Source organism: Heliangelus exortis, chromosome 1, assembly GCF_036169615.1.
Source record: "Heliangelus exortis chromosome 1, bHelExo1.hap1, whole genome shotgun sequence".
In the NCBI taxonomy this organism is placed as follows: Eukaryota; Metazoa; Chordata; class Aves; order Apodiformes; family Trochilidae; genus Heliangelus; species Heliangelus exortis.
The window spans coordinates 141,747,520-141,762,448 of NC_092422.1; the positions used below are offsets into that span (position 1 = coordinate 141,747,520).

At 41.6% G+C, this 14,929-nt stretch overlaps 1 protein-coding gene across 2 annotated transcripts in view; it reads left to right on the plus strand.

Moving 5' to 3' along the window:
- CHST11 (carbohydrate sulfotransferase 11) overlaps window positions 1-14,929 on the plus strand; it is a 176,681-nt gene that overhangs the window by 137,473 nt on the left and 24,279 nt on the right. The gene's annotated exons all lie outside the window — the stretch shown is intronic.

The following is a 14,929-nucleotide window of genomic DNA, read 5'->3' on the forward strand; positions in this document are numbered from 1 at the left end:
AGCTCTCCTTAATGGGCTTTGAAACTAAACATTTGCTCAAAATTTTTTTCAAGGTACTGTTGTGTTAGCTTGAAGCTTGAAAATGTTTGTTCATCTTTGGATGAAAATATCTGAAGGAAAAATAACTCATAGAGGGCTTGGTCAGTGGTTGCTTCCAGAAAATGGGTACTGCAAGCCACTGAAGAGTTAACTCTGAGCTTTCACAGGAGTGCAGGCAGAGTATTCTTCTAAATAGGGCTGGAGGCTAAAACCAGGATCAGATACTTGAAGGGAAGATAGAAAATAGCGTGCAAAATTCACTTTTCCATGGAAGGGTAGCATATAATGTGTCCTCTTTTAAGACCGAAAGAAGTCCTTTTTTCTAGTAGGCTTCCTCTTCAGCAAGTTTTTCTCTCTTTTGTAGACTCAGTAATTGCAGGCATTGAAAACAGAGTATGCATATACATATAAAATGTGTGCCTGACACAGAGCCACGTGCACACCCATAAGTCCCAATGTGTAGTCACCTTTTTAGACCAAACAGTAAAGACCCCATTGCCAGCAGCGGGTTTTATCAGTACGTGCTCCACCAAAACATCCCTCCAGTCTAGTCTGAGAGGCATCCTGAGCTCTTCCACCCACTTGAAAGCAGTGCCTGGGCATGGGGCAAAATGCAGACAGAAGCAAAATGGGTGAAAGGAATAGGAGCAGAAGCAAAATCACAAGAAGTGAAAGTCAAGCACCTTTCACCAGGAACAATGTATCTCAGCTTCAGTGAACCTCCACTTCTGTGTCCACATTATTCTTCATCCTTTTTAGTTATTCGAAATAATGGGAAGTTGAGGGCAAGTGGTAGGCCATGAGGACATGACCTAAGCTCCCTCTGCCAGCAGGCTGATGGACTTCTTCCCTTGAAAGGACCTCCCCAGGCCCTGTGTTCTGTCTCACCTCCTACAGTAATTACCATGGCTGATGCTAAGGGGCTGTTAATATCCAGTACATGAATTGCTGGGGCAGAATGATTGGATTTGATATCCTCTGGGATTAAACTAATTTGTTGTGTTACTCAGCTCAAAAAGTAGGAGAGACCCTGTCATACATTTCAACCTCATTTAGTAGAGGTTACTTAAAAGAGTTTCTGAGTCTTGCTCTACACTCTTATAAACCAGTGATCACAAAGCACTGGTGTACAGTATATTCGTGTGATGTAGCACCCTTACACTGCAGTTAGTGGAGGCTGAGGAGCGTGTAAGCAGATGTCCTGGAAAGTGATCTCAGCTTTTGGCTTGAGTAACAGTGACCTCTCATAGAGTGAGATGTGGTTATGTTAATTGCTGGTCTTTTAACAGCTCCAGCCGCTGCACTAGAAAATTCCCAGGTGTGTGAAATATCATCCTCGTGTCTTGTGTTTCTGCAATTGAATTTGTGTAACAGAGAGCTTCAAGTGAGATGCAAACTGAGATTTTATCTTCTCTGCAGCATCAACTCAGATGATTTTTGAGTGCTTGACCACACACAAAACCTGCCCTTCTGGATGTTGTGCTGCTCAGGCAGTGGGGCAGCAGCCCCACCTGGCAATGTATTCAGATATTGTTTTTCTTCCAGGTGCTTATTGGAACTCTCTGTAGCAAGGCTGTGGTAAGGACCATTTTCTCCTCAAGCAATGATATTCTTTGCATGTTGCCTGAGGGCCTTCTGCTATTCATAGTGTGCCTGGAAGGACAAACAGGATTTCACCCAGTTGACTGCTAAAGGAAAGCCCAGGAGATTAGGCAGTTTTCCCCTTCCAGGCTCTTCTCTCTCTGCTGGTCTGTGTAATGTACCTGGGAGGATGTGCTGTCTCAAGTGAAGCTTTGCAGGATGGCCATTTAAAAACAGCTTCAGTTACCTGAATTAACTCAGGAAGAGAGGCTTATCTTCAGTGATCAAATCCATTGCAGGCTGTTTCGTTGTCTTGAATGTAGCTTTTGCTTAATAAGAACACTGGGTGTAGGTAGAGGTCTGGCTTTCATTTGTAGTTTTGTAATTTTGTGTAATATCTATATATCTCTGTAGAGCTTATGCTCTGAGATCCTGACAATTTGTTAAGGCAGAACTGAGAGTGAATAATCCATGATCAGTCAAGACAGTGGTTAGTCTCAAGTTGGTTTCACATTCCTCCCTTGGTTTCCGAAGGTCTCCTGGTGCTGGTCTGCCAGAAGTGAACTTCACCTCAAGGGAATCTCCCTTGAGCAGTAACTCATTTCCTACAGTTGTGCTGTATCTGGGAACATGTTGATATTAATTTGATTGACAGGGCTGTGAGTCAATTTTGTGAGTTCAGCTTCGGAAATAATTGTGTTTGGTTCCAAGAATAAGAGCTCTGTTGTTGCTCTTGACAGTAGGCCTGCTGTCTCTGCTCAAGTAATAGACCAAAATAGTCAGCATCCTGAAGATTATGGATTCTGGGGCCTACATTATTCTTGCAGAGAGAAAAAGCTCTGTGTTCTCCAAGAATTTAGTGTGTTTGCCTGTGTTCGTGTTGGTAGAGCGCTTAAGGGGATTAGCAAAGAATTGTTTATTGTGGGTAGCTGGCTAAAGAAAATATTTTTTAGGAAGTAACTGTCCCCTTCATCTTTGTCATTTTCCTTATATTGACAGTTCTCAACTTTTTTTTTTTTTTTTTTTTTTCCCCCAAACTAACATAATTTACAACAGCAAATCTGAGGCTAAGTCTGTACTTCTCTTGGGGGCCTCTTCTGTTTTCCTGACACAAGCACTCCCTGGAATCTTCTTGGTTCCGTTATTATTGGGAGTCATGGTAATCACTAACTTTAAGTTAAACAGGGCTTCATGCAGGAATCCATGAAAAAGAAGTCACTCTCTCAAAACTGAAAAAAGAGTAGGATTAAAGATGCCTGGTGACCATAACACAGTCCCTCTGGGTGTTATAAAACAGACTTTGATTGTGTAGTTATACATGGCCCAAAGGCTTTTCTAACTTGAGCCATACAAGTGTGTAGCTCATGGCAATAGCCAGTGTGGCAAATGCTTCTGCTTCCCTTCCTTGTTGCTCCCAATATCCTCTCTTTACAGAAGAGGTGTGAACCCTGTTTGACCACTGTTCCATGCACAGGAGCATTTGCCCATGACATTCCCAGTAGATTATAGGGGGAGGTTTCCCCCCAGTATGCACTTTCACAGACATTAGTCCAAAACCAATCTTATGGCATTATAAAGCCCTATCATGTAGGCAACAGGGTCTGTTTTTTTCAAAATTAAAGCACAGTGTAAGTCTAACATTTTGAGAAAGCTGTAACTATCCGTCCCAGTAAAGGACACCTCCGTACTTTCTATCCCGAGTATTATTTCTGAAGGTTTAGAAACAGCCTTTCTTTGAAACAAAAGTTTAAGGAGACAAGCTGGCTAGTATTAAATCCCTCTGAAACATCCATTTATTTGAGGTGCTTGCATATTAAGGATGGAAATGCTTGATCTGCACACATTATGAAAAGCCATGATTTTGGTGTCACACCTTGCTGATGTGGAATGGACCTTGTATGAGGAAGAGGTGGGTGGTGCAGCTGCTCTCAGCTGTGCCTCCTGGCAGATCCACTGCTGGAGATGGGCAGTGTTGGTGGCTTAGCAGGATGCTTGGCATGGGAGAAGGACTAGTCAGATGGTGCTGGCTCTCCTTACTCTCACATCTGGCCATCAAAAAATACTCCATAAAGGAGCAGTAAAATGCATGGACTACAGCCCAAGTATGTGATTGCTGCAGTCTCACAGGATGCTATTTCCTGTTTGCTTGTGGGAGCAAATGTGGTTGAACGTGTCCCAGTGAAGGAAAAGTTGGTGCCCTGCAGGAAGAGCTTCCCCTCTGCAACACTCTTAAGCTAAAGCCATGATGAACCTGATCAAACCAGAAAACTCAATCTTATCCGGAACTACTTCTGTGGACTTAGGTGATTCCACTGACTTTGTTACCTCAAGCAAGCCCTTCTTAAAAACATCAGCAACCAATTTTAACAAAGCTTCCTCAAGGAAGGTGAATTCTTAACAGATTCTCTATCCCCACTGCTTAGTTTGAGAATATGGAAGCTATGCATTTCTATCTAGTGCTGCATTATTTCTCGGCCTTCATCTCCACTTTGTGGTGACACTTTTGATAACAAAGCTTTCCTCAGTAATTTCTTCAGCTTTTAAAGGTAGTAGCAATAAAAGAAGATAACAGTGTGGGAGCTTCTCCTTTTTACATGACATCCACATGCCACATACCACATGGCAAGATTCACTGGAGCCACACATTTTGCCCCCAAAATGTGTGGGTAATTGCACTCTTGTGTTTTGTGAAACTGTAGCAGTCATGTAAAGAGATGATGATAATGATGATGATTTTGCAAGGGCCTCAAAGTTTCTTAGCACATTATGGGGGATTGACTTAACTTCTTCTATCACTTTTTGTAGCTATTTCTTAAAAAGCAGAAGGCACAGTTCTGCAAAGTGGCAGAACAGCTGCTTGATTTCCACAAGAACTAAGCATAGGCTTAATGTTAAACGCACACTGAAGTGCACGGCTGCATCAAGATGGTGAACTAAGTCAGAGTCTGATATTTTCTCAAAAATGAGTGTAAATAAGAAGACCTCTAATACATGATCTGTTCAGGTCAGTAACTAAATCAGCTGAATGCCAATTCTTGGATGCATGCTCTGAAGCAGACAGTGCTTGTAATGTCCATCCATACAAACAGCTCCCTTCTCTCTCCTGAATGAAAGGACAGGCTTATTTCAGCTCACACAGTGATGCCAACTGGAGTGCTGAATGTCTAAAATAAGTCTGTGTTACTGGCTAGGTCTCTGATTTGCTTCTAAATCAGTTGTCATGAGAAGAATTTACCTTTATGGAAAAGCCTAAAAGAAAACCTGCAATTGCGTTTTGTGAATGAGATTGAAAACGAAGCCCAGAATAGCCAAGGACTGCATCTTTTCATGTAATGGTCTGGGTAAATGGGTATAGTTTAGTGTTTAATTGTGGGAGGTATGCTGGTAGCAGTGAAAGATCTTGTGAAATGTTTAGAGTTGGTATAATCTACTAAATTATAATTTTCCAGCAGAAAAAAATATAGCCATGCAAAGTTCAGCAGGATTTGTCATTGTTGTTTGCATGACTGGGGTATTTTTTTTTGTCAAAACTCCAGTTTGATTAGGAACTTCCTGAACAGACTACCATACCAGACTCACGAGTATGGTAATATACACAGAGTACTTTGCTTTTTTTTTAAGCTTTACTCATTTTTAATTCTCTTGCTAACTAAAGTGAGAATTTCTGTGAAGCTGCAGAGCTGCTTTAGTGCAGGGCAAATACTGCTCCTTTGTCTGTAGTGAGAGGAGGGTGAGGAAAGGTCAGATGGTAGGGATGGAGGAATGTTCCTGGGTTCACTGGCTTTATCCTCAGTTGCTCCAGAGCCTGGCAGAAGAGACTGATCACCCTCCACATGTTCCCTCCAGCCACCCAGGGTGCTGACAGAGGCAGACATCACTGCAGCTGGAAGGATTGGCCCTTCTGGCCTGGTAGCCTTGTGGCTTGGTGGTGGAGACGTCATGGCAGGGTTCAGTAAGATGGCTTGTCATGGGATCCAGGGTTCTTCCCTCTCCACATCCCATGGCACTCTTCAGTGGAAGGACCCTAGAATCATAGAATCATGATGGTTGGAAAGGTGCTTCTAGATCATCAAGTCCAACTGTCAGTCCTACACCACCGTAACCACTAAACCATTTCCCAAAGCACCATGCCTACCCTACTGCCCTTCTCTGCACTCTCTCCAGCACCTAAATGATGGATAAAGTCTCCAGCCTCAAGGAGGCTTAGAGACTAACCATTAATAACCTAAACCATTAATAAGACATTCCAGTAAAGCACAGAAGTGTGTCAGGTCCTTGTTTAACTTTCTGTAGGGAGAGCTTAAAGCGATGATCCAGTGCTTAGCAGGTTCTGCTGGTGTTCCCTGAATTTGCTGCACTTTGGGTGCTGTACCTTTTGGGCACAGCCTCCTCAAACATACCATGCAAGCCTCCTGCCTTTCCTCCAGCCCAGTAGAGGATGATGCAGTGTGGCAGCGGTGATAACACTGAGCTGTAAAGAGCATGCAGAAAACAGACAGCAGCCACTGCATTGCTGTCATGAACTGCTAGAGATGAGCCTCCGAGACATCAGATGGTTGTTAAGATAAGGAGACATGACAGAGGAGCATGAGCCAGATCAGGGGCTCCCAGGGAATGTTGGCTGTTTGATGCTTCTTTCCCAGGAGCAGCAGTTAGGTAACAAGGATGGTGCTCTTGATGTGCCATCTGGATGCATATGCAAGGGTGGTCATGCAAATTGCATAAGAAGTCTGCTTCAGATAAGATACCATTACACGGTGTGAAACAGGCTCTTGGCTACCGTGAAATAGGATTCTTTGTAAAGGTTTAGCATCTAAAGCCCAATCTTATAATGGCATCCAAGTGAGTAAAGGTAGGATTGTGTCTAGCGTGAAGGCTTACCTGCACTGAACTAATTACAGGATCAATACGAAAATGTGAATCACAGTTTTGTGTGGTTTGTATCAAGAATAACAGAAATAAATCAAACAACATGAAGTTCTTTTAAAGGCTGAGAAAACGCATATAGTTATACGTGTCAAGCAGGAGTAGGAATTGCCAACTCCATTTTGTAGGACAGGAAGACTGTGCCTAAGGGTTAATGTTCCTTGCCCAGAGATGCAGGAGGAGTTGGTAAAAGTAGCATTATTGCCAAGTATTTTTTTTTTTTTTTTAATTCTGATTTTCTCCTGAAATGTGCATACCACATGCCTGTTCTGACCTTGGTGAAAGGCAGCCAGGATGGGAGACTTTTCTACCAAAAACATTCGAGTACCCTTTGTCCCAGTGCCTAGATGTAATGGGGGCATCTCTCTTATGATGTCAGTTCTGGTCTTTTGGTTTCTTCATCTTTGTGCTCACACAGTTGTCCTTACTTTTGTTTAATTTATTTGCTTTTTGCTGTCCATATTATGGTGGCTCCTGCCACCTATTCCTTGGCACCATCCCACCTGAAATCTTGTGCAGGAGAACTGGAAGGTCTTCCTCCATAAGTTCTCCAAAACCTGTGAGGAGGCAAAAAAAAACCAAACAAAAACCAAACTGATACACTTGTTTAGCTCTCACAGGGTGTATTTACCACACACAGAGTCACATTTTCCATGCACCTTCAGCCTGGAGGAGAAACCTGCCTTCCAGGCAATGTTGCATGAGGACTTCTTTTAAGGAAGCTTCATGGAAACTTCTGAAACTCACTGTGTCAGACAGTGTAGAGAGCTTAACATCGACTCTCCACATCAACCTTGGCATGGCTGGGGCCTTGCTGTCCTATAGTGCCCAATCCCAGCCTCATTCTTACAAAAATTCAGGATTGTCTTTGCATTGTTGCTGAGAGCACCCCCAGAATATGCTTCCTTTGTGCTCAGAGCATCCAAAGAAGGTGTCAGGTAACAGAGGATGTTGTTTATAAAAGTGAGAGCTATTTTAATTATACTAGTGGTCTAAGTTATCTGGTCCCCTCTGAACAGGGCTGCTGGCTGGAAGTGATTTGTATCAAGAGTAACAGAAATAAATCAAGTAACATGGAGCCCAAAGTTAGCACTTGTGTTAATTTTCCTTTAATTGCATAACAAGGGTTATGACATGGAATTTGCTAGCATTATTGACTAAATGAGAGTTAAAAGGACACAAGGTACCAATGTTTCAGGCTGAAAAGGAAGGTTGGGGAGTGTCCATAAAGCAATGCTATTTTATTGAATGCAAGCTATGTGAGCTGTATCCAAGAAGCACTGATGTTTCCATTGAAGGCTGTATTTCCTCCACTTCATTTACTTAAGCACTCTTAAAGGCAAAGGCTTGTTAAATTGACTTTGGATAATAAATCACTGGGATTTGTAATTTATGGTATGCCTGAGTTAACTGGCTGGAACTGGGGAAGTATCTCTATCCTGCTTCTGCAGTGTCACAGACATCAGTCATAGCAGTGTGATTGGCACTGGCTTACAACTTGGATTACTCATGCGAGTCTATAAATGTTCCTATCTGCAGTTTCTCACTGGTCTTCCAAGAACATCTCCCAAACTTCCCTCCTTCATCTCCCCCCTCCATCCTTGGCTGCTGAAGTACCTGAGCATAGTAGGAGAAACCACTGGTGCATTCCTGCTACAGAAAAGTTCCTCTCAGGACTGCTGGGCAAACTTGCTAGATGGAGAGAGGTTATCACAGCCTAGAGGCAGCCTTCAACATGAGCTATTGTGAGACTAAATTAATTTTTTGTGTGAGTGTGAGGAAGGTTTATGTGTAGTGAGCTAATGTCTTTGAGCTGTTTCTCTGCAGGTTCCATGGGCCAGCCCCACTGCAGATCGTTTCATCACTAGTCCTCATGGCTTGCCAAGAGCAGTGCTTGCATTGTGCTTTCTCAGTATTGCTTTGGGCAAATAACTGCACTGCACTAGAAAATTCACTGCATTAATATGCGGGAGATTTATAAAGGCTTTAATGAAAAGGATAAAATGATGAGCCTCATCAGCTGTTTTATTAGTGGAAACGAAAAAAAACAAAAGACTTTTAAACTCAAAGGTGTATCAAGAGTATAAACCAAAAGATTTGGCTTTTTAGAGCGGAGCAAACACAAAGCTTGGGATATAACAGTGAGCAAAAAGAGCCAGGCTTCCTCCTTGGCCCTGGAGATGAACTGCCATGGCACACGTTGCTTCCCTGCAGCTTACCATCCTTACCTTCAAAGCAGGATGACCATATCCACACCATCCAGAAGGCCCAGGTCAGGATAAACCCTGGGACTATTTGAGAATGGGCTGTATGGCACCTAGCAGAGGAGCCCTCACCACTGGAATAGGCAGGGCAGAGCAGTGCTCGGGCCCAGGGTTGGCTTTGTCCATCTTGGTTGGTATAGAGATTAACTTTGGACTTGAATCTCTTTCAGCTGGAGAAGACTGGCAAATTAATGCACTGAATTAAGTAGCTTCATCGAATGGTCTGCATATTTAACCTGTTGTGCTATGACCTCACAACCTATGACATGTAAGTGGCAAAGTGACCTTTGCACCACGATCTTGGAAGAAAGAGCAGTGCAGGACAAACCTTTCCAATTACCCCCATAGCTTGCTACGCTATTTTAACCATCAAAACTCATCAGTTTTTAACCATCAAAACTCACTCAGACAGTGTCAGCCAGCTGAGAGTGTACTAGTAATAGTCTAACATGGAGTCACAGTTACAGGAGGTGAAGCATGGTGAAGGTCCCTTTTAATTACAGCAATCAAATGTGGTGATGATGGACATTATAGATCTGTCTTAGAGTTAGGTTTTTCATCATGTTTTTATTGAGGTACTGATCCCTCTGCTAACTGGCATGAACCCTGAGCAGAGAGAAGCAAATGAAAGCTATCTGGCAACTGGCTGCTACTGTGCTTTGATATGTCCACTCTTAGTGCTCATCAAACACCAAGAATGAAGTGAGATGGTGGTGGTGTTGGGATTATTCCATCCATTTCACTATTTAAGGTGTCATCTTTTTCCTTCCTTCCTCCTCTTTTTGGAAATTAATTGAGTTAATTGCCAGTACCTGCTTCCCTTACGTTCCTGTTTGCAGGGACATTGCTTGTCTGGGCAAGCAATGGTTTTAGGCAGCCAAGTAAAATAGAGTTGTCCTCAAATCAACTGTTAGTGAATGGATTTTGTATCTGGCTTGGTGGGTTTCCATAAGACTTTTTCAAGCTTGGTTCCTGTTTATGTCTATAGGACTTCTCAACTTGCTTGTGTAAACTTAACATTTAAGATAATCAATATATTGTATTTATGGTATGTCTATAGCTGAAGTGCAAGTACTGAATGAAATATTTCTATTTAATTCTAAGGGAGGAGCCTGAGCACTTCAGTAAGGCTCACCTTTCAATTGGAGCCCTAATTATTAGGACTGACTGTCAATTAAGTGGTTGCTTTGGTTTTAATGAAGATTTTTATCCCAGGCACATAAGTTCAGGTTTCATCTTCAGTCATTTTAACCTGACTTCCTGAAAGTAAGGTTAAAAGCCCAGTGCTTGCTGAAAATTAAGCTACTTTAATTTATCTAAAGTTGATTTTTGATGGCTTGTTACCCACTTTAAAATATATAGGCCATTATTATCTCTTGCTGTATAAACACTGTGGAAAATGTCACATTTAATAAAAACCGTGACCTCGTTCTCAGCCTTTTTTAAAATGAGTTTCATTATATTACTCAATATATTATTTATTCATGTGTTCAAATATATATTTATTCAGTGAAGACAGAGATATTTTGATTAATTCAAAGACTAAATGGTCTGTACTTTTCATGCAAATTGCAAAAACAAAAAAGAAAAAAAGAAAAAGGCAAAACTCTCTTCGTACTCCGAGAGCTAAAGGCATCATCAGAATGTAATGAATGCTGTGCAGTCGAGTGAGGATTCATGTTATCATGAATCTCTCTCTGTGGCTTTTATTATAATAGCAAAAATAAAATTCAGCACATGGGTTATATATCTGCTCAGTGCTTATTTACAGACCCCATTTAAATGGGAAGTAGAATAAGTGATCATATGAGCCATGCCAGTTACTCAGTTAGGTGTTACGAGTTGTCTATGGTATTTCTTTGCTATTATTTCTTTATTTTTACCAGCTTTGCCTTTCTCAATTGAAATCCAATAATTTAAAAAAACAAAACAAAAACAAAAAACCCACACCAATTAAACCAAAAAACAAACAAAAAAAAAACCCAACCAAAACCAAAAAACCAAACCCACACCTGTAAAGTGAGAGACGCAGGATTTTCAAATAGTTCTTGCCATAACATTAATTAGTTTCCCCTTGTGGGGTGTTGTTAATCTCATTGACCTGACTTTGGTGGGACCAGAGCTCAGGCTGATGTTTAGCACTATTAAACATGCAGAGCATCAGTGTGTTGTAAAGTTTGCACTGCTTGGCAGTATATCCAGGTTCTGGGAATTTGAGCAGGCTGACATTAAGGGGGCTTTGGACCAGGACTGTAGTTTTCTAGTAAAGTTACTCATAGAATTTCCATAAATTCAGTTTAGCTTAGGAAAAAAGCCTGGTGAATTTTTTTGTTGGTTTTTTTTGTTTTAATGCATAGTTAGGGCAGCACATCTACTTTCTGTCTCAGTGCTGCTTCTGATAGTCAAGTCATACCAGGACATTTGCTATCCTCTTTGTATGGGTCCCAGCCAGAAACCCAATTTGCCATGACCAACTTCATTATGTCCAGCCGGGTCTGATGGCCAGAGTGATGATGAGGGTGTAGCAACCATGCATGCAGTCAAGGAAGGGTCGAGATCTGGATGCTCAGGGTCCAGGAAACCTTATTTTGCAACACCCCCATCCCACTGCTTCCCTCGCCCATCCTGTGGTTCCCAGCTGAAGGGGAGAAGGTGGTATCATAGAATCATTTTGGTTGGAAAAGACCTTTATGATTGTCAAGTCCAACTGTTAAAAGTAGTACACTGCCAGGTCACCACTAAATTGTATTTCAGAGAACTTTTGTTACATGATTCCCCATCTGGGGGACCTGACCTACACCTCATGTCTGAGATGAGCACTGAACACCGCAGAGCCTGCTGTAATGCAGGTTGCTGTTCCTGGGCCTGGTGCCCAGTTGTGTACCAGGCTGACTGTCCGAAAGGCTGGAGCTTCAGATTTGATTCTCTTCATAGATATGGCTGGAAAAAGAGTCCAAGGTAGTGGAAAATCAGTACCTCTCTGCTGTGAAGTGTGTTGTGTGGAAAGACTGATTGATAAGCCAAGCGTTTTCCTGAGCGCCTTTCCCACTGCAGGGCAAGAATTTCATTCTCAGATCTCCGTACCCATCTTTCTCTCATGTTATATTCAGTCCCCAGAAGGGATTTCCATTGACAGTAACTGATCCTCTGTATGTTATGGATCTGGAAGCAGAAATGTTATGCTCAGATTGCCAGACTCCATACAGACACAAAAATAAATCACAGCTCAGTGCAACCTTGAACAAACCTCCAGTAGAAAACTGGGAGTTTTGTTCTGGGTCTCCATAGTTCAGCCCTTAAATACTAAAGATTCTCCCCTCCTTGTGTGCAGCACCAGGCAATATGCTGTCTGGCTTGTGCCACAATATGGAAATGAATGTAATTCTATAATACAGAAATTTCCAGCAAAGGTGCCTGTTCCCGTCACTTATGATAAGGCCTCACTCATCATATCATTTTCCAGACATGCTGTAGTTCATCTGAACCATGAGGTGCAACGCAGCTGATTTCTTTGATCAAAGTCCAGATTATAATATTGCAGTAAAAGCATTTCACTTTAACTTACAATATGCATATTTCTGGATTTCAGTAACAAGATTCTGCACTATACTAAGTAGCTCTTAACATATGAAGTGCAACAAGGCAGTAGCTCTCTGTCTAATAATATGTTCCATAAGCTACATCAGTGAGTTGGAAGTATCCAGCTGTCTACCAAGGCATGTCCTTCACATGGAATTTACCCCAGATAAGAACTCTGTATTCCAAAAATTTCATTAGAGAAATTGGATTGTTATTGAGAGCATGAAGTAGCACCTTGGCATGAACTTAACGTTGGCTCGTGGTGACTGAAGAGGCAGAAAACATGACCTGCAATGTTGTAAAAAAAGTATTCAGGTCAGAACTTAGCAAACCTCAGTGTCTCCATTATGTTCTTCAAATTGAGAGCTTAAAACTTAAACCAGCACTGGGAGAGGCACCTGCAGAGCACTCTCACTCTGTTGATCTCCACATCAAATTGTCTCATCTGTTTGCAGTCCTCAGTCGCATCACAATGTAAACTCTCAGGGCTGGAGTTATGCTTAGGATATCAGCATTGTTGCCCTTGTCATTGTTTAATTTCTCCTGTGTGAAAAGTTTGGTGTGAAACTTAATAATAAAACCTGTGGGCAGCTCTCCTAATAATATAAATCTCCCCTGTGTTAGCAGGTCATTTGCTCAGCCCTCAGCAGGGTGAGTTGGATCCTGCAAGAATTCTCATCACTTTCTCAGATGGATATTTTCATGATACCTACTGGACAATTCCCATCGTTTGAGACTGATGAGATACAGCTGCCCCATAGAGGCATAGAGACTGGAAACACTTGTAGATTTTTTTGTTTAGTTTGTTGGTTGTTTTTTTGGGTTCTTTTGTGTTTGTTTGTTCTTTGGTTTTTTTACAAAGGTCTGCTTTGTATTTCTTCATTATAGTAAATGTTGCTTTTCTCCAAAATTCCTGTTGATGCACTAGCCCTAAGGCGTTTGAAATAAAACCTTTCATACCTGGCTTTGCAATGAAAAGAACATTGCCATGAAGAGGCAAAGCATTTTATTTTTATTTGTTTGTATTTTCACTGTTGCTTATTTTCTCTGCCTTTTAATTTGGATCTACTCTGCTTCTCCATTACTTTCATTAATTATTGGAACACTGGTCTGAGCAATCAGCCCTTCCTGGCTTCTGGACATTGCACAAAGTGCAGCAGAGAAAATTCTGAATTCCTTGTAGGCACTGGCAAGTTAGACATTAATTTTTGTAAGACCCATGATCCGAACCACGATCTTCTTGCAGTGAAATGTGGACACAGCAAAAAATTGTGCTGTGCTTAAGTCCAGCCTTGTCAATGGCAAACACATTTGTCACAGAGCACTGAACTCTGTAAGAAAATTGGAAAATGTGATGCAGAAAGGGAAATGTTAAATGGGAAACTGGGAAATCATTTTTATTTTCTTGTTACTTTGCTAGATTTACTGCTTGCAGAAGCTGCTGTTCATGACAGGAGACTGGACCACTCTTGGGTGTCAAGCTTGGCTCGCCACATATTCACCATGAAGCTTGACCAAGCTTCGTGTTTATTGAACGGTGATAATGTTTATCTGCTTCACAGTGAGACTGAGAGTTTGTAATCCTGGGGCCACCTATGCTCCTACACAGACACGAGCTGTCTGCTTCTTCACAAATAACCCAAATGAAAGGCTGCTGCTTTGTGTTTGGATGACAGATGGGTCTGGTCTAGTCATGTTTTTGTTGGCGATCACCTATTCAGTGCACTGCAGTGAGAGCTCTGCTTAGTGCTCTTTAATCTTTTAAGTAAAATATGTGTTTTCACTCCCTAAAGGTCCTTCTAGTCTGGATATAAAAGATAGGTTAGTGTGACTAACCAAAGTGTAAATTATCATTGCCCAGATTTAGACTTTTTAAGAACTGAGTCTGGGAATAGTTTGTGGTTTCCCAATTTTGTTAAGCCACAGAGGGAACAAGCTTGCATCATGCCTGATGACTACAGCTGTAACGAGTCAAGTGGATTCTTTGGTACAATTAGAGATTGCTTTTAGTTTTAATTGCTTGCTATTTAAAAGTCCAGGAGAGGAACTGAACTTCAGAGAAGGTTCAGAACGCACAGGAGGCTGGGCCAATAAAAAAAAGCAAAGGGAGGATATTAGCATGTGCATTTTAAAAACATATCTATACATTTTCCATTCAAAATTATATTTGCTACTCTTTACAGTAGCTGTATAGCTGTGAGCTGCCTACTGAATGACTCTACCATCCCTAAACATAAAATTTTGTTGCACAAGTAATTTTAGAAAGTGTTTTCTTATGGTGCTGATGAATCTTTTAAATTGTGCCATCTCTTTAAATCTGTCCCATCTTATCTCAGATGCATAGCTCATAAAATCTCCCTGTTGCATCCCTAGCTCCATTTCTACAATTTCACATATCCATGGATTTCGTTTATTTTATTAATTTGGCAGCAGAACCATCAGATTGCCCAGTTCTGGGAAACCAGATGGTTGGAAATGCGCAGGGATCCATGAGTCACAAAACACCAGGCCTGGTTTGCCACAGACACATTCCTTAGTTT